At 36.4% G+C, this 24,753-nt stretch overlaps 1 long non-coding RNA gene across 1 annotated transcript in view; it reads left to right on the forward strand.

The window, feature by feature from the left end:
• Window positions 1-11,531, forward strand: part of LOC143896632 (uncharacterized) — a 62,849-nt gene extending 51,318 nt beyond the window's left edge. The window contains exons 2-3 of the long non-coding RNA XR_013256717.1: window positions 273-337; window positions 11,145-11,531. This is a non-coding gene — a long non-coding RNA (uncharacterized LOC143896632). The remainder of the gene's footprint in view (window positions 1-272; window positions 338-11,144) is intronic.
• Window positions 11,532-24,753: the final 13,222 nt, after the last annotated feature.

A 24,753-nucleotide genomic window follows, 5' to 3' on the forward strand; every position in this document is an offset into this window, starting at 1 on the left:
GAAAATTTCTTTCAATGTCAGATTAGAGTTTGTTTCTAAAATTGTTTAAAACGACAGAAATCTATTTTAGTTGTAATCCAAGATGTTCATATTATTTTGATGACACAATAACTGATGAAACCATCAATTGCAAAAGCTCATCATTATATTTCCGTTCTTATGTAAAAAGAATGAAACTATTAGTATAATTATATGATGTAGTTGACAAATTATAAGCAATTAAATAAAGAAATTAAAAAATAAATTCGTTAAAATTGTAAATATTGTTACAGGTGGAGGGATACCAACAAGTGGAAGAAAACGCTTGGAAAAATATTTGGAATTCAACGGGAAGCAGGTATACAACAGAAATTTTTCCTTTCAAGATATTTGTCTTCGATTTTTCAAAGGGATCACTTCAAACGATCCTCGCATTTGATGGCGCGAGAAAATCGCGCGAAGCGAATTGGCCGGGCCAGTCGCGTAATTATGTATTGTATTTTTAATCTTTCGTGCGCGCGACGGCGCTTATCACGCTTCCACCGGTAATATCGGCGTTATAGGTACGTACGTACGTACGCAATGCCCGAGGGTTATTATTCTCGCAGGAAACGACGACGATGAAGCATGAAAACTTAACTGATCCATAAAGGACTGCATGGCGCGTGGTTGGAAGCGCCTCTTTACGAGCTCCTCTATTCGCGTGAATCGTCGCGCCTTCACAGACTGCTTTTTATGATGTGACGAACAAACGGCTCGCGAGCCACTGACCACAAACGAAAACGGCAATCTCCTTCGCCCGCCTATTACGGATAGTGATAAACCCGCAAGAATGCGTGATGCGCACAACGGCCGAATAACCCACGATGAGAGCCACGCGAAATATCGAGAACGACCTGCTGACCCTGCTGGTTTCGGCATCAAAACAACGTTTTGCACGCGATCGTCGCAATGCGCGCTATCGTATATGTATATGTATAATAATAACGGCGACATCGTTGCCAATGCAATCTTGTGTACGCAACACGACCGATAAAAGTATCGTTTTTATCGTAACATTGCTGTCGGCAACTCAATTATCTCAGAACGTTACATTTTTGTGAAATAATATCGCGATGAAAAGTTTGCGTCATTAACTTAAAAATTAATAAATGTTATCAAATCTTTTGATTAATTTGGACACTCAATGTATCAATATCACTGAAATTAATACTGTATTTTTTAGTATCTTTTATATATATATATATATATATATATATATATATATATATAAATCGCTTCTTTCTTGTCCACAAAAGTGCGGATAAAAGTGCATTTTAAAACGGATATTTGTGATGTACGTGTTATATCCTTTTATCCTATCAGTTTTACGTTTAAAGTTCAAGTGCCATAACGAATTAAGCATTTTAATCAATTTTCTTGAGCAAAGACGAAGGATATAGTATCTTCCGGCTTTGTCAGCGTCTCTTTGTTGCGCCAGTAGATTTCTTAGTCTCTTACGCGAACGAGAATTGAATTGTTGCCGCGTTATTGTACATATTGCGCGGCGTTATAGCCCTCGGAATTGGGTCAAACAGTTAACGATCGGCATCCAGGCTACGAGTCAAGCCCACCTATAAGGTAAACGGCCCAGTTATAGGCACCTTTATAGCAGCGGCCCTGATTTTCTATTATTTACGAACGCGATATATTGTTAAACCCCAAACAAACTATTTTAACACGTGCATTGAAGCTTTCTGAGTAAGATTCACCTATATTTTTAGTTAAATCATTCAGTTCTAATAAATAAATAATTATTTTTATAATGCCCGTTACTGCCGGCGTTTTTGGCACTATCGAAGTGCTCTGCCGCACTTTATGGCACCAACGGGCCCAATTTTCGGCACTTCGAGACGTCACAGTTACTTAAATTGTCCTGCGTATAATTTTAGCTGTAATAATCAATGTTTAATTACTAATTAGCTCTCTGGAAGGTATTATATTTTGCCAACCTCTATGCAAAAACTACATATAATATAAGATGTATGAGATAAAATTAGCTACCTTCGAAGAGTCCAAAGTCTCCATCACTTTTTTCTCTATCTGTGCTTAACTCTGTTACAACAGATTTTTTATATATTACTTTAAAATACAAAAAATAAGATAGGTGAAAATAAAACACAGAAAACAAACTTTATCTGTAGCGTAAAAAAAGTGTCAAAAAGTGTTGAATAATTAATAAATTTCAAACAAACATAAAAATTCCTTAGAATTATTTTTTTCATAAAAAATGTTTTTTATTATAAATTTTCGAGTTACAAGTATAAATAAATCTACCTCAATTTCTAGAATAATAAAGCAAAATTGATGATGCAACATATTACAAACTCTGTGCCAAAAAGTGAAACATAACCTTCATTACGTGACGCACTTCTTGGCATCGGGAATTTAAGGGAAAAACTAACATACAGATAAACTATTACTTATCTAATCGATAATGTGATTCGTGCTGAACATGTTCATATAACCATTATGACGTTTTAACACTTACATAATACTAAAAATCAGCAGTTTGACGTTCGCTACCACTAAGGTGTGTCACCTAGGAATGCCCTTCGGGAGCCACTGAAACGCGCGAGTCGCCCCATTCACTGTCGGTAATTTAAGTATGAAAAATTAAAAAAAAAAAGTGTTTATGCAATAATCAACAGTAAAAAACGCTCTTTAATTTGCTTGTAATTTTTTTAATATTTGACGAAAACTTTATTTATTACCAATATAAATGTACCGTTGGTGCCGGAAACTAGGACAGTGCCTGTAACTGGGCCGTTTACCTTACGCGAATGCACAGGCTTCGTTCTATCAACACGAAAGATAATCGCTTTTGGCGGAAGATTCCCCGGCGCGCCATCGATTACCAATACTTTTCACGTTTCACCGAGAAGAAAATAATTAACTCTATAAACCGCAGGATGTCGAATATTATGGGATTTTAATTCGAAGAATACATTTGGTAGTGGTATCTTATGAAAACACTCCGTTCTCAAAGGCGAAATTAATGTCGAGATATTATATTTGCGATGCATTTGCATCATTTCTCATCATGCGAATAATCGCGAGAAACTTGAAAACTTTCAAGAATCAAAATCTTGGAATATATGTAGGTATATATCACATCTATAGAATTTCAACTTACGGAAATATTTATTTTTTCGTACACGATCGTCGATCATAGTATACATATACGAGAGCTTTCGAGATTTATTATGTATCTATTTCAAATTTGTCGTCAGTTTCGTTTAAAATGCGACAAAAAAATGTAATTTTTTACAGTAGATGTGAAAAATTTTCGCTTGTCAATGCAACTTTCTTAACTTATTAAACAGTTGACGATTAATATTATATCTACTGAAATGCAGAGATATGTCGAGTTGAAATTTCATTCGACGAAGGCCGTAGATAAATGGCAGATGTGGAGGCAAATCGAATGGTTATCAGAGATGGCAGAGGAAGAAGAGCAGAGCGTTATACCCGAGGCGTCGACGGCTGCAAACGCAGGCGCGACGGCTGTAGAAATTAATATAAATCTCATTTCCTCGGCACGGATTACGGAGATACACCCGGTATTGTCTTACGTGTTTCATTCGCCCTGCTCTCTTCTTTGCACCTCGTGCAATTCGAGTATTCGCCTCTGCTCACCGTTTTCTGAGATCAAGGAAAAAAGGGTTTGCTATGATTAAATCGTGCTGATTTAAAATCATCAATTTACATTAAATTTGCTAATTAATTGCACATTAATAAAGTTACGAATTTTTTTCTTAACATCGCGCAGCACCTTTTTTAACTCTCGAAAGCCACCTTGGGGTCTCACTTAGAGATTCCAACAAAATTTTGGAACTATTATTTAAATTTTTTTAATGTGTATTTCTTGATAATAATTTTTTTTACAAATTCTGTGATTACCATCATAATTTTCAGAAAATTTATGATTGATTGAAAAAAAAATTATATGTTAATGTATAATATGTTTTTTCGAAACTTATCAGCGAAAAATGGCTGGAGTTCTCCAAACCCCATCAGTGGCTTAAAATAAGTGCGCATAAAATAACTGTAGCCTGCGAGGGTTAATAATACGTCGCGACATTTTTCGGATTTATTTATATAGACGCGCGAACGCGGCAGGCATTGCAGGCGAACGTGCAGCGTGAATGAAATCAAAATCGCAAATACAACGACTTTTGATTAACTACTCATCGATTGCGGCGAAATCGTATGCCCCGTGCCATACGGGCGGCGCGATAGGAGGAGAATGCTGATAAGAGCGGTGGCGACGCACGACACGCGGTAAATAAACGTGCGATTAATTAACAACAACACACGCCGCCGCGTCACCGCGATACCACGGTAAATCAGCGCGACGACGAGAATATAATAATTGAGAATCAACTCGTGGAACACACTTGCACCTAATTGATATATCGTTAAGTTTTTGTCGATCGTAGTGATTTATCGTGGGTGTTTCCACGAGAGAACTGATACTGCGTATACCGTTTACGCGCGTTTATCGGTCGTTTACGCTACTAGAATGGATTCGTTTTCCCTGTTTCCCTTCGGTACGGGGAAATGGTATTTTTTTTCGAGGGCCGTAGCCGATCACCACGTCTCGCTTTATAAATCACTTTCTACGCGAAACGCGAAATTGTTTCGCGCAGAATCTACATGCTCCCTACTGTAGATTCATTCCCCGAGACAAGTGCTTGATTAGTATTTTGCAATTAATTCAATGCATATTGCATCTCTCATCCACCAACTATACGATACAGTGTGATTAACGCGTGATGTAATAGCCAATTAAGATACTTTCTCATACAAAGAGAACTCTATAAAACATATATTCAAGAATTTAGTTTTCTCATTATACATATATTGCATTTAGAACCAGATATAGGAAGTAACTTATTCACATACGTTCTCGAATATCCGCGACCGCGGAGATACAAGTAAACGCGGCGGCCGAGGCGCACTTGGGAGCAAAATACTGTAAATGCATCGAGAGTAAATGCACAACGGCACAAATATAGATCTTAGCACAGTGGGAGAGGCTAGATGAGAAGGCGGGATGGCATGAAGCTTGTGTTTTCCACAACCCCTAGGTGGCGAGGGGGAGGGCGGATGGTAATATAACGCGAGGAATAGAACTCGGTAGACTCGGTTAATTAACGAAACCCACATGGGACAGACCCATGCTCTGTCCAGGCTGCCATAGCCGCCGCCCGCCGCCCGCCGCCCGCCGCCTCCTCCTCGTTCTCCTTCTCCACCACCACCTTCTCTTGCTCTTTCGCCATTCTCTTGCGCCCTATCCTCTCGTCGTCCCTTCTATTTCCGTGTCATTTTTTCTTTCTCTCTGTCGTTCCCTATTTCCACCTGCTAAAACGAATGTACTTGTAAGGTTGTATACGTAAATAACTGCACACCCTTATTAGCTTTGTTCATCCCTAAACGCGCAGGAATACGACGACAGTAGATAAACAGAAGGACGGATAAGGTTCCATGTTGCGTAGTAAAAAAGACGAAAGAGAAAAAAAGATCTGTCTGTCGTTACAGAAATTCTCGTTCTCCCAATTATTTTCGAAACCGCGCGATCCACTTCACGTTCCTCGTACCGCATGTTATCCAGATATGGAATGCGGATAATTTGTGCCGGACAGAAGTCCGGGAGAGGCCGTGCCCGAGAAATTCTGACGAGCGTTTAGGCACGCGATGTAACGTGCGCTATACGATAGTTCCGGCGACGATCGGGATGTGGTTAAGTGAAATCGGATAAGCGAATATCATAGATTCAATAGGAGACATGATATTTTCCTATTCTCCTTCCTGCGCTCGGAATTTCATTTTGCATAACCGAACTCGAAACCGTATCGAATTCAAAATCTAATATTTCAATTGCAGGTATTTGTGAAAACCTTTTAGTGTCTACTGTTTACAAAATGTGTTCGGTAAAACTAATATAAATAATTTTACGTAAAATTATCACCTATAATACATATAAAATAGTTCTTACTCTAAAATTTGAAAAATTGTTTTATGACAAGTTTCGTACACGAAAAATTCTTAAATTAAGATGATTTAACCATTGCAATTTGACTGTATAAAATATATAAACTATATTAAAATGTAAAATAATTTATGTTAAACCAAATAACAGAAAGATCGAAGAACGTGCTATAATTAATGTTGTCAAAATTTTTATAGAATTAACATATTTTATATCTGATAAACTCACCATTTTAGAAGTTATATATGTATATATCTGAAACAAGCTCGCCTCGGTTTTGAAAGGATCAAGAATCGATGCACGACGGAACGGAACAATTATTCTTCGTTCCTTTCTCTACGATGTACAATCACTGACTACTTCGCATTTACTTTCGTGCCCCTCTCCGATCGCGATTTAATTCCCCACAGGTCGAATTAAACGAAACGTCAGTGAAGCGTCTATGTAACGTTCCACGTGCATGGTCGAGGACGACGCAGAATTGTTACCCCATTCTAGTGATCGCGAGAGAGACAGAAAGGGGAAGTAATAGCAGATGGGTGCAAAATAAACAGCGAAACATTCGTGCTGGACAGTCGAACGGATAGATGGGCAAACCGACGGCTGTGTGGAACATGATAGCGTCGCTACTGTCTGAAAGACGAACGTCCTTCAATTATCCGTACGCAGTACCGCACATACTCGCCGTAACGAGCCCTCGCAGTAAAACATGTCCGTACTAAACGTTTCTCGTGATGTGCTGTTTAAATTGTGCGCGCGGTATAAATTTCCAGAATAGAGAACAAGTCCCTGAGTTTTTAAACTTACACCGTCGCATCATATACCCTCTCTATCTTGTTTTTTATTAATAATTTTGTTATTCCGCTGTGTGTGCGAAACAATCATTAATATATATTCTTATATTCTACAAATGTTTGTACGAAAGACAAATGTTACTGCGAATAACAGATGTGCAACATACGAGATATCTAATAAATGCCGTTTTATCATTTCTCTATTCTTCTGTGATATATCCTTTTGTAAACGACGTTAATATGATGAATTATTTCGAAAAAATTGAGTTTGTTACGCAGATTTTTATCGCTCAAAGAACACTTGGATATATTTTTTCATCACGGGTGGGTATATTGCTCTTACGAGCGATAAACCCTCGCGTCATTTCAGCGGAGAACGAAACGGTCAAGGAGGCGTGAATTATGAGGTCACGCAGCGTATTATATTATACCTATAAATCGTCATTTTTGGGTTTTGTAAGTCACGATCCCGTAAATAAATCCACAGTACTCTCGGCAATTTGCTGGTTTTTCCAGCAGCAGATTGGGAAAACACTGTACGCATGTTATATATTTATTTGTTATTTAACATATTTCATCTGAATGTTCACTCGTTTCACATAACGCGCACATATATCCCTCTTATCTAAATTCTTATTTGCATTGCGCTCTTGTGTTATGTAAATTTTTGACTGCATTGGACATCGTTGCCAAATTTTGTCATCACCCAGGATCTATTACACCAATATATTCTTATAGATTTGTTTTTTAGTGGTACACTAGAACTCTCTGAACTACACTGGAACCTCCCTTCTCGCTTTTGCCAAATTTCAAACGTATACCTATTTCATTTTAAATACAGAGAGTGTATATTGGTTCAGCTGTAAAAAACAGACTACTTAAAATATTCAAAACTATAAAAACACCTAAAGGACGTTTTGTATAAGTTAAAGTTATTATATAAAGTTGTATTCATAATTTTAATAGTTCTTTTAGAGTTGCGTTTTTATTACTCGCTACTTTTTAATCAAATTAATTCAAAGAACTAACGAACTAATAATATAATAACGATATATACTACAACATAATTTAATAAGTTGTGAACAAATATTTCTGTAATTTTTAATTGGACAATATAATATAATCTAAATTAAGAAATATAAACAGATTTTAAGCTACATAGTATTTATTTTCCCATATTGTGAGCTAGTTTATCACATAACTCCTAATTTATGCTAAAAAAACATTCGAGCAATAGGCATACATCACGGTATACATATAAAACGTTCTGACTAGACATGTATATAACACGGAATTCATACGCGCTAACATCGGTCGCGTACATCAACGCGTATCACACGCAGGCAGAAGGAGTCTAGGGAAGCTCAAGAAGTAACACGAACGTGTGGCGAATAGAAAGACAATGGAGAATGACAGACGTGCGACGTGGAAGACCGAGCGAGACCTGACGGGATTCACGAGGCACGTTTCACCTTTGGAGTTTGCAGGTATACGCCCGAGCCTCTTGAAAGCACCGTCGAGTTCGCCTCCGAGGCTCCCTTCGCTCCCGGTCGAGGGTTGAGCTTCACTTCGGAGAGCTTAAACCGAAAACATAATCAAATCTCGCTGAGAGCTGCCGCGGTGCAAAGTTACTAATTGCTTAATTTCCCTCACTCCACTCCAGTCTTCTTGTCTTCTAGCATACTCCTTTGGTGCTCCGCCTCTTTCTGTTCTTCGTTCTCGACTTGTTCTTATTCTCTCGAGCCCATCTTCCGCTTTTCCATTCTTATTCAACCTGTCTTTAATATTATCGCAATTTTATTTCTTTTTTATTTTTTTGTTTCTTATATTCTTTGTTCCCTATTTTTTGTTTTATTTATTTTAGTATGTGCGTGCGATATATATATATATATATATATATATATGAAATAAAATAAAAACTATATATATATATATTTAATAATTTACTTTTATTTTAGTTTATATTTCAATATGATTAGATACTATCACATTTCTTCAAAGTATCTAATAAAGAGATCAAAAATTTCGTATCGTAAACAATTGTATTTACGCGTGGATTGATACAGTTTCCTATAGAATATATCACCGAGAGATATAACACAAGTTGCAGGAAGATCGCCAGAGGCAGCGCGCGGTAGTTTCCTCTGTGGAAAAGGGAAATTGCATATGTGAGCAGGAAGAACGTTGTCGCCTGTCGCCCAGTGTTATTCCATCTCTTCTTCTCGAGTTCCCCCCCCTTGTCGCGTTTATTCTCTATTCTATCTCGCACAAGTTTCCTATTGTACCACGAGGCAATTCTTAAACAGCGAAAAATAAACAAATTACACTGTCCTATTCGTAAAGATACAATGTAAATGTAATTTTAAACAAAATTGTAATTATAAATAACTTATTTATATGTACAGCAATATATATATATATATATATATATATATATATATATAATGTACAAATGTAAGTTATCTCAGATTATAGGTTTCTACATAATTAGGACTAATTGTTAAATTACAAATCTTATCGAGAAAATCTACCTATAAAAATAAAAAAATATAATTTTATCATTTGTTCGCGAAAGTTTAATTTCCGAAAAATCCGCGATATACTTATTCATTGTTTCGATTTTGAAAGTTACGGATTTACGTTTGTGAAATCGATCCAAATGCATGTTGGCCTATTTTCTCAGTAACAATATTCTATAAACGCTGCAAATACTATCGCGATGCTTATCATATATATATCCTTACGCCATTATAATAAACAACTAAGGACCCAATGGGAACACTTGCTGCATACTAAATCGTTACCAGGCTTACGGCACACGAAGCCTAGGCAATCGATCTGCTGAAGGGCAACGAATCGTGCAAACGCGATTTCATGCGAATCGAGCTCCGAAACTACCTGTCACGTTTCGCGCAAGAGAAATTCTCATCTCCTCCTCACTGTTCGTTATTCGCAAAACAAAAAAAAAATTTAAAGCCAATCTCCGATTTCTGTTAAACAGTTAGTTTTGACTGACAAATACTTAACTTCAATTTTTAATTGCGATTAACGGTTATTTATCTACATATCCAAATACTTTTGCAAAAATGTGCTTAAATGCAATGCGAACAGTCGATGAAATAGTCGTGACATAAGTGCGTTAGCAAATTGCGTCTACTAAATTAAAATGAAGTGTGCGTGACACCAAATGTTTGCGGCGTGTGTTATAAAGCGTCCAAAGACGTACAAATTACAATGCGGCTTTCCGAGGCGTTTATTAACGGCGTGGCGTGAGCACCTTCCCACTTACGAGAGTAGGCAGCCGTAAAGTTCTATGGCCGGCGCGGCGGGGCGCGGGGGAAGGGGGGGAAGCAAGTTAACGCAAATTTTCCACCTTAACGTTTGTCTTGAAGCGCCTTGCGTTTCTTTCGTCTCGAAGGTACTGCCGCGCCATCGAATAAATTTCAAAATGCCGCGGTAGAAAGTATATAGACGCGAACTCTCTGCTCTCCGTAACGGTAATACTATTTCGGAATATACGAGGCAAAGCAGAATACGTGAATTTTACCGCCGAGCTTTCCCTTAAAGCCTTCTTATATTTCTTTTCGTAAAACAAAAAAACATAAAAGAAATAAGGAGGAAAGAAATAGGCAAGGCGGACAAAGTAAAATATACAAAAAGGGAAAGGGGAAGAGAGAGAGAAAGAGAGAGAAAGAGAGAGAGAGGGGGGAGAGAAAAAGAGAGCGAACATTGACGAAGTAATAGCTACAGACCTCGTATCCGTGTACCATCCCGCGCCCTCGATATACACGTTTCGAGCCACCAGAGTAATCGATCTGTCGGACGATACTCGTGCCAATGAATCGCTCGAGCGCGATTTCACGCGAAACGAGCTCCGAGACCACCCATCACTTCCCGACAGAGAAGGGAACCTTCGACCGTGCAGGTCACCTTCGGTGAAGGATTGTTCGTTCGATCGCGATAAAATGATCCCTCCACCCAGCTTTTGGCCGATTTAACAAATCGCCCCAGTCCGGCGCGCGAGACCTCACTACGGGCTTCTAGCTCTCGCCTCTCGAAAGAAAAGAAAGAAAACCGAGTCGAGAGTGCTGGGTTTCAACTGCGTAGGGTGCACGAAGCGAATTTCGAGCAGATATTCGCGTACTTTTCGTTATTCGCGTATTGCGCCGGAAATAATAATCAGTCTCGATTTTACAAGTTTCGCCTGATTTGCGGATCTGAAAAAATATCAATACGCGCAAAATATATATCGTATTCGAGATAAAGCTCTCAATTAAGAAAATTTACATTTTTCAACACGAACAGTTCAGTAAACAATGCTCAATTGGTTCTTCCAGATTATTACCTCTGCAAAAAATGAACGGTAAGTCTCTGAGAAACGACGGCTCTACCATGCTGGTGAAAATGTAATAAAGAAAAAGACACACTCGGAACGAAATAAATCTTCGATCTTTCCTTTTCCCTTTCACGATGCTCGAGCCTCTTTTTCGGAATAAAAAAAGAAGAAGGAATGGTCACGTTCGAATATGAAACACTCGCAAAACCTCTGCCCCGAGAAAACTTGAATCGACATCACCGAAATTTAAAAATTCGATTATGTCTTTTATATGTTTTATTTGTTGTGTAAATAAAAAGAGGCAAAAGAAAGAGAAGTTTTTTAAAAGTTCAGGGTTTAAGGAAAAATTACTTTTTTAAACATGTTATGTTTATATTGAACGACATATTTTCTCCGCTTCCAACACATGAAAGGAATAATGTAATAGACAAAAGTAAAGAATCTAAATAGTTTTTTCAAAATAAAAGTATTTTACAATACATAATAATATCCAAATTATTTTACATATCTCGCAGATAATTGAGACAAGTTTTTACATTACAAACATAACTCATCGCTTTTGTCAAAGTCAAAATCGTGATATCTTCATGTTACGGATCAGTGATCGGCAAAAAAAAAATTTTCATTATTTATTTTTTAATGTCAAAGCAATCATTAATAAGCCAAAATACAATATTAAGTGCCAAAAGAATTAAAAATATTTTTCAACTTATTTTTATTTACCTAACAATTTGTAAATAATTTCAAAAAAAGATTATTTCTACAAAAATTATTAATGTGTAACATTATTTTTTAATTCTTAGAAAATTTAATAATAAATCGAGAATTATAACTAATTTTTCAAAAATAAATAATTGAATAAAAATAATTTTTAATTTTCTAAAAAATAATGGAAAAAAAATATTTTTTAATTTTACAAAAAATTAGTAATTAAATAAAAATATTTTCTAATTTTTCAGAAAATTAACAATTAAATAAAAATAATTTTTTATCCTTGACTCTGAAACAAGGTGTCTTGGCAAAAACAAGCATGAACATGAGGTAACTGACAACACAAAATTACCTTTTTTAAAAAAAGGTAAAAAAAGGCGCCCAAGTACACGTATAGTAGTGTATATGTTGTTACCTAAAAAAAAAAAAGAAAGTGGTAGTATTATACCTCGAAAAAACCTAAGTAACAAGTGGTAGATCTTTATATCTCGAAAAATCTCGAAAAAATCTAAGCAGTAGTATCTTTATTTCCGAAAAATTATAACCCAAGTGATACACGTCACAAAATTATGTTACCTTATCAAAAAGAAGAGTCGCGTTTCAAGTGATCTATTACAATTACAAAAAAGAAATGATATCTCTTTAAGTTAGAGCGCCAATTACAGAGAGAACATGTATATTGCCTCAAAAAATAATTGTTGCACTACATTGAAAAATCTTTACATTGTGTCAATTAGAAAAGAATGTATAATAACAATTTTATAAGATTAAAAAATTTTATTTAAATTTAACAAGGGAATACAAGATATTTAAATACAAAGTTATTTACATGTGTATTTTTTAATGGCCACAAAGAATTACAGAAGTAACAGTACAAAATAAAAATATTTTATTAAAATACATAAATTTTTCTTGTAAAAAAACTTGGCGCTGCTAGACCTTTTAAATAAATAAAAACAACAATAAATAAAAATAATTCAGAGAAGAATACAATGGGAGTAATATTAAATGATTATCAGCGTGGATGTGGGAGTGAGTGATATGGGTGTGCGTGACTACGCGGACGGCGGATAATGCGGCTTATAATTAAGTATAGAATAAGTTTATTTATTTATTTAAAATTTCGAGGTCTAGCAGCGCCAAGTTTTTTTACAAGAAAAATTTATGTATTTTAATAAAATATTTTTATTTTGTACTGTTACTTCTGTAATTCTTTGTGGCCATTAAAAAATACACATGTAAATAACTTTGTATTTAAATATCTTGTATTCCCTTGTTAAATTTAAATAAAATTTTTTAATCTTATAAAATTGTTATTATACATTCTTTTCTAATTGACACAATGTAAAGATTTTTCAATGTAGTGCAACAATTATTTTTTGAGGCAATATACATGTTCTCTCTGTAATTGGCGCTCTAACTTAAAGAGATATCATTTCTTTTTTGTAATTGTAATAGATCACTTGAAACGCGACTCTTCTCTTTGATAAGGTAACATAATTTTGTGACGTGTATCACTTGGGTTATAATTTTTCGGAAATAAAGATACTACTGCTTAGATTTTTTCGAGATTTTTCGAGATATAAAGATCTACCACTTGTTACTTAGGTTTTTTCGAGGTATAATACTACCACTTTCTTTTTTTTTTTTAGGTAACAACATATACACTACTATACGTGTACTTGGGCGCCTTTTTTTACCTTTTTTTAAAAAAGGTAATTTTGTGCGGATATCACGCCTTTTTGTAGTATATTACGCATTGTATAAACAGTATGTACAGGATAAAGCTATTTGGAGGTATAATACTACCACTTTGTTTTTTTCGAGGTAACAACATAACAGGGTAACAACATAATACATATACACTATTATGCGTGTACTTGGCGCTCATTTTACCTTTTTTTTAAAAAGGTAATTTTGTACGGATATCACGCCTTTTTGTAGTGTTACGCAACTTAATCTTATAAACAATATATCTTATAATTTCATAAACCGTATATAATACAAGGTATGAAGCTAAAAGTGTTACGGACTATTATTTCTAAAGAAAACAACAATTTAATATTTTGCTCAGTTTTTTAAAAATAATAATCTGTAATGCATTTAGTTGTACACCTTGTATATATTTTTCAATTTCAACATAAAACATAATCGCAATAAAGCATGATTAATGTTAATAAGTCGTTAACTGTAAAATTCTTTATTTATTTTTATTTGCGTGTCTTACTGAATGTTGTTCGCAACTGTATATGTACCGATATCTTCAGGTATCGATATTTTTGATAATTATTTTTACGTCAGACATAATTTTCATTCATCCAATTTTTATTATGTCTAAACATAATTTTTGTCCAATTTTTATTATGTCTAGACATAATTTTAATTCAGCGATTTTTATTATGTCATGACATAATTTTAATTCTGCCGCTAGGGAAATTTTAAGTCGATTTTTATGAATCAAGCTTGAATTCAATGTTTAGGTGTCCCAGGTTGCCGATGACGAGGTCCACATAGCGCGCTCTATAGTTTTCGGTGTCCAGGTGTATTAATACCTTGAATTTGATGGCCACGTGTTCCAAGTTGCCGATGACGAGGTCCACATAGTGCGCTTCGTAGTTTTCGGTGTCTACATGTATTAATACCTCGAATTCGATATCTACGTGTCCTACATTGGGTGCGTTCAGCCGATACTTTGCTAGCCTAGCAATCGTGAGCAGTCGCTCGTTTTCGCTCGTTTCCTCTTTTTTGACTTACTGGATTAAAAAGAGAAGAAACGAGCAAAAACGAGCAACTGCTCACGATTGCTAGGCTAGCGGAGTATCGGCTGAACGCACCCATTCAGATTTAAAGTTATTAATACACCTAGACACCAAAAACTATGAAGCGCATTATGTGGACCTCGTCATCAGCAACCTGGGACACCTAGACATCAATTTCAAGGTATTAATACACGTAGACACCGAAAACTACAGAGCGCAATATGTGGACCTTGTCATCGGCAACCTGGGACACCTAAACATTGAATTCAACATATTATTACACCTGGACACCGAAAACTACGAAGCGCACTATGTGGACCTCGTCATCGGCAACCTGGGACACGTAGACATCAAATTCAACGTACGATTACACCTGGACACCGGAAACTATGAAGCGCACTATCTGGATCCCGTCATCGGCAACCTGGGATACGTGGACATCGAATTCAAAATATTAATACACGTAGACACCGAAAACTACGGAGCGCATTATCTGGATCCCGTCATCGGCAACCTGGGACTCGTGGACATCGAATTCAAGATATTAATACACGTAGACACCAAAAACTACGGAGCGCACTGTGTGGACCTCGTCATCGGCAACCTGGGACACGTAGACATCGCATTCAACGTATTATTACACCTGGACACCGAAAACTACGAAGCGCACTGTGTGGACCTCGTCATCGGCAACCTGGGACACGTAGACATCGAATTCAAGGTATTAATACACGTAGACACCGAAAACTACGGAGCGCACTATGTGGACCTCGTCATCGGCAACCTGGGACACCTAGACATCGAATTCAACGTACGATTACACCAGCACACCAAAAACTAGGAAGCGCACTATCTGGATCTTGTCATCGGCAACCTGGGACACGTGAACATTGAATTCAAGGTATTAATACACGTAGACACCAAAAACTACGGAGCGCACTATGTGGACCTTGTCATCGGCAACCTGGGACACCTAGACATCGCATTCAACGTACGATTACACCTGGACACCAAAAACTATGAAGCGCATTATTTGGATCCCGTCATCGGCAACCTGGGACACGTGGACATCGAATTCAAGATATTAATACACGTAGACACCAAAAACTACGGAGCGCACTATGTGGACCTCGTCATCGGCAACCTGGGACACGTAGACATCGCATTTAACATATTATTACACCTGGACACCGAAAACTACGAAGCGCACTGTGTGGACCTCGTCATCGGCAACCTGGGACACCTAGACATCGAATTCAACGTACGATTACACCTGGACACCGAAAACTACGAAGCGCACTGTGTGGACCTCGTCATCGGCAACGTGGGACACGTGGACATCGAATTCAACGTATTATTACACCTGGACACCGAAAACTACGAAGCGCACTGTGTGGACCTCGTCATCGGCAACCTGGGACACGTGGACATCGAATTCAAGGTATTAATACACGTAGACACCGAAAACTACGGAGCGCACTATGTGGACCTCGTCATCGGCAACCTGGGACACCTAGACATCGAATTCAACGTACAATTACACCTGGACACCGAAAACTATGAAGCGCACTATCTGGATCTTGTCATCGGCAACCTGGGACACGTGAACATTAAATTCAAGGTATTAATACACGTAGACACCGAAAACTACGGAGCGCACTATGTGGACCTTGTCATCGGCAACCTGGGACACTTAGACATCGCATTCAACGTACGATTACACCTGGACACCGAAAACTATGAAGCGCATTATCTGGATCCCGTTATCGGCAACCTGGGACACGTGGACATCGAATTCAAGATATTAATACACGTAGACACCAAAAACTACGGAGCGCACTATGTGGACCTCGTCATCGGCAACCTGGGACACGTAGACATCGAATTCAACGTATTATTACACCTGGACACCGAAAACTATAAAGCGCACTATCTGGACCTTGTCATCGGCAACCTGGGATACATAGACATCAAATTCAAGCTTGATTCATAAGAATCGACTTAAAAATTCCCTAGCGGCACTTTCTGCCAAGCATAGAGAACCTACTTTTCCGTTGACTCAATATTTATTATATATATACCTAATTTTTACTTAAATAGAAATCTTCCTCCTGACCGATAAGTTTATCGACCTAATTTTGAAATACGCGCGCGATATCGAAACTGGCGATACCTGCGCCGCCAGCGTCGAAAAAGTGAAAGTGACGTTTCTCTGATAGATCGCGGCGTTAGGAGGAGGAGGAGGAGGAGGAGGAGGAGGAGGAGGAGGAGTATCTTAAAAATAAATTTTCACATTTGGACTTTGCGTCGCAATATCTCCGCTCGTAAGGCACGTAGCGGAATATTATGAGAGAAACCCCCCCCTAATTGGACCCCAAGCTATCGATCAAGCCTACTTAGAACTTGATCCGTTCACTCGTTATCGAGATCTCAACATCTCGGGTACTCGCAACCCGTCGCGTCGCGTAAAAGAGTCACGGTCGGTCTCGCTCCGCGTGTACTTGGCGCGAGACACTACCGTGTCTCTTGATATTACAATCAGAGATACTAGGCAAGACAAAGGGAACATCATAAAGTTCTTGATTACACTTATTTTACACATTAATGATAAAGCGAAAAATTGTTTTAAGAATGCCAACAATCTTTGAACAACTAAAAAAATAATTGTGAAGATTTGTGAGAAAATATATCTATTAATTAACCTAGTCGATATTTATTAGATTATATTAATAAGTATAAGCTGTTGTTCTTAAATTTTCCTTCCCTTTGAGTGTGCATATAACATACATACACTTTTTGTAAATATATGAATGTATTCGAAGTTTCAATTTTATATTCAGAAGTACTAAATAAAGCGAAGTCAATGATTAAAAAATTATATTTGTTATCACACAGTTATTATTAAATCAGTCAACACGGTAATAAATGTGTACATATTTGACTTACAAGAATAATTTATTAATTATTACTTACATATTAATATTGTATAAACGTATCAGCAGATACAGCGTATTTATTCTTCAAGTTTTTAATCAAGATTATTTATCATCTCTCATTGATGTAATGCTCTTTAAGGCTCCTGGTCCCTGAGCCGAGAACTCCGCGTTGACGGTGACGACGTACCGTCGCGGTAGAAATAAGAACTCTCTCCAATGGAGAATAAGCGAGAAATGTTGAGAATTGACACGTTGAGAATTCTTACGTAGTATTTCCAAATAAAAAGATATTTGCTTAAAATAACACTACAGATCACTTCAGCACACTTTAAAAATACGCCAAGTTGAGGTTAAGTCTACCCCTTTCCCTTGACAATTAATAAACAGCCGTAAAATGAATATAATACGAAATCTAGTCATGCGCCTGCGCACAAACCTGCATCGTATCACATTCGTTTTACGGCTGTTTATTACTATCAAGGAAAAGGGGTAGACTTAACCTCAACTCGGCGTATTTTTAAAGTGTGCTGAAGTGATCTGTAGTGTTATTTTAAGCAAATATCTTTTTATTTGGAAATACTACGCAAGAATTTTCAACGTGTCATTTCTTACTTCTTCTCACATTCCAACATGGCCGCGACGAGTACCCAGGAGCCTTAAATAATTTAAGCCCAAATTATTTAAGAGAATCACGTGTTTTCTAAGTAAATAATACTATTTTTTTTAGCGACACTCAAATTACACTTTATAATTACTCCTAATTCAAAATTCTCATCAGTTAATTTATTAAATTTAGGTAAATTAAACATTGTAGCGTAACTAAAAAGTCTTTCTACTGGTGCAGAAGATGGTAAAGATGTATTAAATTTGAGAAAAACTTTCTTAACAATAAGATATAAATTAAGTAATTCGAGATCATTCCTACTTTCAGTACTAAATTTCTGAATAATTGCTTCTACATCAGAGGCCCCAAAAGTTTCGACTACATCAGGTGTATCATGATCACATGTAAAGTCAAAAAAATCATCCTCAGCTACACTATCATTTTTTTTTCTTATCTTCAACTCTACTCGACACAGAAGCAAGTGCTTCTTTTATTGCTACTATAACATTTGCTTGCACTGAGCGACTTAAACAATTGAGCCAGTTCAATTTAAATTTAGGATGTGAAGCTGCTGCTACAGCGCTAATCCGTCCTTCATTTTCAACATCAAAAATTGGCTTAAAGCGCAACTGCAAACTTTTCAATAATCCAAACACTAACTTTTTACAAAATTGTAACTTTATTTTTTGACAAGCCAGTAATTTATTCTTGACGGATATGAGTGTAGGAAGCAGGTATAGCGTAGCATAAGACCGCTAAACCAATGAGCATCCAGTATAAAGTCGCCATATTAATTTACATAAGATTGGTCCAGCCGGTCCAGCGGTCTTATGCTATGCTTATGCAGCCTATGCAATTTTGTGCGCGATGGCCTTAAGAGAGAGCAAGAGACCATCGTCAAATTATAGTTCATCTAGTACGTGCAAATTTTCCCAAAAGACACGATTTTTCAGTAGGAAAAAATTATTTAGTATAGTTAACGTCATCGTTTCATTTCTACTGCAACTAATGTACTTTTAAAAACGAATACTTTACAAATTAATAAATGTTAATTTTCTAAAAAATTAGTAATATATTTTCTAGTAATTATCTACTAATTGTTCAAATAATTTACTTTTTAAAAATTACTAATTTTTTAAAAAATTAAAAATATTTTTTTTTTAATGTAATTTTTTTAAAAACTGACAATTTATTTTATATAATTGCCAATTTTTAAATTATGAGCAATATATTTCTGATTATTTATTAATTTTTTAAACAGAGTATTACATTTTCAATTAATTAATAATTATTTTAAATTTAGAGCGTAGTATTTTATTAATTACCAATTTTTTGTTAATTGAAATTAAAAACATTTAAATTTTTTATTTTTGATTAATTAAAAATAATCGCCGATATCATTACTAAAAACAGAATTTTTGCCGATCACTGTTACGGATATCTAGTTGCGCAATACGGATATCACATAGCGATGTGCTATTAGTAATGCATCCTGCACTGACTCTTATTGCATAATAGAGTTATATCACGTATAATGCATGTGTATAACAAAATAAACCTATTTAAAAAATAATTAATTAGTAAAATACGTTATCGTTATCGTTATATCACGCGTAACATATGTTTATGATAAAATAACTATTTAAAACAGCTATTTAAATAAAAGTTGTGATTGGTAAAGCTAATTATTATATTTTTATCTCTAGCAATTTTCAAAATTTGTTGTATGCGTACATTTTGACTAATACACAGTATCATAGTAATTAAGGGAAAAAAGCGTGAGATTATCTGTCCTTTTTCATTCCGAAGGCGCTAGGATAACTACCAGAGAAAACATAGTCCACTTTTCCGCGTTTCCATTCTCTCCGTCGTCTTCAGTTAAAATTCGTGAGAAACCATTTAACTGTAGAAATTAAAAAATATTCTTATCTTGCTTTATAGTGCTATATATTCATATTATCGTAATAAGATAAAAAATTTGATCATCTTTTTATGAAAAATTTTACGAAATAAAAGCCTGCATTGCATTAAAAATTCCTTTATCTAAAAATCTAATTTCATAAATTCTCTTATTTCTGAGAAAAAAAGAGAGAGAATAAATGATTAATTAAATGCATACGTACAATTTTAATCTTCATAATATTTAATTGCCGCTGTGTTTACATGTTACGCAATTTGGTGAAAATTTGCTTGCAGTAGATGTGAAAAGAAAAAAACATTTTATATAAAACAATTGGAATAACCGACCGTGCAATAATTTTTACATCATTTTTGAGTCTATTTTGCATCTGTATTATAATTAAAAATAAATAATTAGTTAAATTACGGTCATCATTGACGGTCTTTTCATCACGTTTGGCGAACAACTGCGTCGCGTACAACTATAATCATAACTTGTCTTATCGGACTCACTCAAGTATTATAACTAGAGGTAATATCGTTAGTAAGCGATGCTTGTGGACACACAAAGAAGTTCTCAACGAGACGTGGAAACAAAAAGAAAAAAACGCCAAGTTTCCAAGTGCCCATTAGCTTCTACTACACTTGGCATTTAACCCTTCGATGTAATCGACCATTGAAGACGGCGATTTATATCTCGTTATGTTCTACCGCAAGCAGGGTACCACCCTTTGTTCGGCCCATGGGAAAAGTGGCCTCCTAAGATACATTTTGTGCCGCCTAATCTGCGTACTAGGGGACCTGCTTTCTTATCTCGTAGTCCTTTTCTACGTTTCCTCACTCCGCCTTCTTGCGGTCTTTCGCCGTCTTACTCTTATTTCGCGTCTTTCTGTTTCACGGCCATTTCCCGAAAGGATCGTCGAGAGACTCAAGGAATCCGCCTTTCGCGTTTCACGGCGAGAGAAACAAACGAAACTCGGCGAAATCGTCTTTGCTATAGCACTACGCCTTTCCCCCTCGCTTTCCATGCCACGCTCTTACCCGTTTCTATGCGGCAAATTCGTTTTCCGTGTGGGGATAAAAAAGAAGCTCCAAGACGACCAGTAGCTCCGAAACGAGAAAATTTCTTTACAAATATATGTCTTTTGGGCTTACTTTCTATCTATGAAATAGATAGAATCTCTCGCGTTATATAAGCGTAACGAGAAGATGTACTTTTGCGTGAGACATCCATAAAGCGCGATATATATACGGGTGTTTAATGTAGAATAAATATATATTTATATACATAAATATTTTTATATAAAAATAGGTAATATTGAATAGAATATTTGATGAAAGTGTACATAATAAATATAAATTATTTTATAAAGCAGCATATTTTAAAATATATATGTTATAGTCAAAGCCCGAAACGCGGGCATTCCTAGGATTGACTAGTCAATCCTGGGGAACGACCAAACGTCTTGGTCAAAGCCCGAAATAAGTTTTGCGTTTCGTCTTTTGACTAGTCAATCCTAGGAATAACTAATACGGCTGGTCAAAGTTAGAAACTAAGAAAAATCACTTTGGACTTTGACTAGTCAATCCTAGGTGTGGCTTAATTCGGACTTTGTGACTGTTAACAAATAAAATCAAGATTTTTTTTACTAAATTAAGTTCTTATTGTTAACATAATGTAGCTTTTTATTTACGTTGTAAAGCGAAATTATAAAGTACATGCATGGGGGGGGGAAATGCAGAGGAGAAAAGCCTTCCTGTTCACGTGCGCTCACGCATGTAAGCCCCCTTGCACCTCTCCATGCATGTGCTTTATAATTTCGCTTTACAACTTAGCATGTACTTTAAGTTGTAAAGCGAGGTCAACGCTGCCTACCGGCGGGGTGGGTGCGGGGAAGGGGGGGGGCCAAAAGTATAGAAGTTGTGATTTTCGTTAAAGCAAGGCATTTACACACGTGTGTATACCCTGCTTTATAGAAATTGTGATTTTCGTTAAAGCAGGGCACACACACACGTGTGTATGCCCTGCTTTATAGAAGTTGTGATTTTCATTAAAGCAGGGCACACACACACACACACACACACACACGTGTGTATGCCCTGCTTTAACAAAAATCATTAAACAGTTAAATCGTGCAAAATAACCAAGCATCTCGATTCAAGCAGTTAGGTCTCACGCTGGGAGTTTTTTTAGTTTAATTATGCGTGGGAAGCACACACACACACACACACACGGGGAGTGCAAGGAGGGGCCTTCGGCCCTCTCTCCCCCGCACCCACCCCGCCGGTAGGCAGCGTTGACCTCGCTTTACAACTTAAAGTACATGCTAAGTTGTAAAGCGAAATTATAAAGCACATGCATGGAGGAGTGCAAGGGGGCTTACATGCGTGAGCGCACGTGAACAGGAAGGCTTTTCTCCCCTGCACTCCCTCCTCATGCATGTACTTTATAATTTCGCTTTACAACGTAAATAAAAAGCTACATTATGTTAACAATAAGAACTTAATTTAGTAAAAAAAATCTTGATTTTATTTGTTAACAGTCACACAGTCCGAATTAAACCACACCTAGGATTAACTAGTCAAAGTCCGAAGTGATTTTTCTTTAGTTTCTAACTTTGACCAGCCGTATTAGTTATTCCTAGGATTGACTAGTCAAAGTCCGAAGTGATTTTTCTTAGTTTCTAACTTTGACCAGCCGTATTAGTTATTCCTAGGATTGACTAGTCAAAAGCCGAAACGCAAAACTTATTTCGGGCTTTGACCAAGACGCTTAGTCGTTCCCCAGGATTGACTAGTCAATCCTAGGAATGCCCGCGTTTCGGGCTTTGACTATAACATATATACTTTACTATTTAAATTTTATTGTATAATATATATATATGTAGGTCCGGAAGTATGTTCCGGGACTTTATTTTTGATATCGGTATATTCCGGACATTTGGCAGTTTCCAGGACTGTCCTGAAAAAAATTGATGTCCTACGGCAATTTTCGGGACAGTTTTTTGAATCTGATTACATATATAGCATTATATTCCAGGACTGTACATTTCAAAAAACGTAAACAGTCCCGGAACATACCTCTGGACCTACATATATATATATATATATAATATATATATATATATATATATATATATATATATATATATATATATTTGTTAATAAAACAGATAAGGTGTTTTTTCTTCGCCAGTGAGTAATAAATTGAACAAAATCCTTTCCTTTAACAAATTTATAAATAAATTGGTAATATTTATTAATAAATATTAATATTTACGTACTTAAATACTGTATGTATATTGATATATATATATTATATATATTTAATATATATCCTTTAATTTTGTATTTTATATATATTTATATTTATATTTAATTATATCAATATATATGTATATAAAATTCAAATTATAAGATATATTTTTTACAATATGCGATTTTATAATATAATTTCTGCCTATTACTGCCTGTATATTTTTATTAAATATTACATTTACACAATATTATCTATTTTTTTATGATATTAATTTTAACCTTTCAGAGAATTATATAGTATTTTCTGCCGTTTTGCAACTAGAATACCGTGAAATACACTACATTTCGGGTAGCGGTATAACGACGACGGCGGTCGTGAATGAAGAGAGAGAAGAAAAGGAGCCCTTGTTTATATATATATATATATATATATATATATATATATATATATATACACAACTACGAGCCACGACGCTCGCCCCGACGAAGAAAACTCGATATCTTTCCACGCTTCGATTCCGATCTCCTTTGACCGTTCGCTTTTACGTACGTACGACTTCCGCGCGGGCGGCCTCGCTGCAAACGAGTTTTTGAGTTCTTCCCTTGTGGGTAAAAGGGGATCGTGAAATTCCACAGGTTGTCCCTTCTACGGCAAATGCCTGTGTTTGTTCCTTTCGTTTGGTCCGGCGCTTATCGGCCGTATCGCTAGCTCGAGGCAATGCCGCCTGTTCGAGAAGATCAAGAAACCGGTCGTACGCTCGCGAAAATCCCATTTTCTTGGGCCGGTTCTTTGAATCTGGACTTAGTGAACCGTGAAGCTCCTCCAGCTTTCTCTGTATTAAGGCCATTACGGCCGTTGACGCCGCCAGCTTAATTTGGCCGCCAGCTGCATGAATCGCTGTATACGCGCGATCTCCTTCTTTCCACGACTCACGACTTACGATAAAGTCCCACTTGGGGAAAACGGTTCGCGGTACGTTTTACTCATTGTTACGCGGCGGAATACTTTGTGAAAACAAGCGCGCGTAAATTGATTCGCGCAATCTTTTTATTCGTGCAAGAAAATTATATGTACTATAGAAACTTATCTATCTCGACGCAACGTCTTTAGAAATAACATATATCGCGCGTGTTTTCCTTAAAATCTCAAGATGATAATACAAAATAGCGTATTTATTCAAGTCCTTGAAATTGGCCAGAAAAGGAAAAGGGGCAAGTTATCTCTCATAGAATACCAGTGTACATAGATGCCCCGAAGAATTGGTTAAACGTGCGCCAGCTTTATTCAGTGAATTTTTGCGGCAGCCACAGTACGGTCTCTCGTACATATGTATTCGCGCGCGGCTCAGCTCAATTCGACTCGGTCGTTTCTAGAAGCGCGTTAAGTGCACGTAAGCAAATGCTCCCTCTCCCCCCAACTCGGCAACGTCGTAAGGTTTACGT

Source organism: Temnothorax americanus, unplaced genomic scaffold (assembly GCF_048541705.1).
Source record: "Temnothorax americanus isolate GAGA-0224 unplaced genomic scaffold, ASM4854170v1 Scaffold19, whole genome shotgun sequence".
Lineage (NCBI taxonomy): Eukaryota > Metazoa > Arthropoda > Insecta > Hymenoptera > Formicidae > Temnothorax > Temnothorax americanus.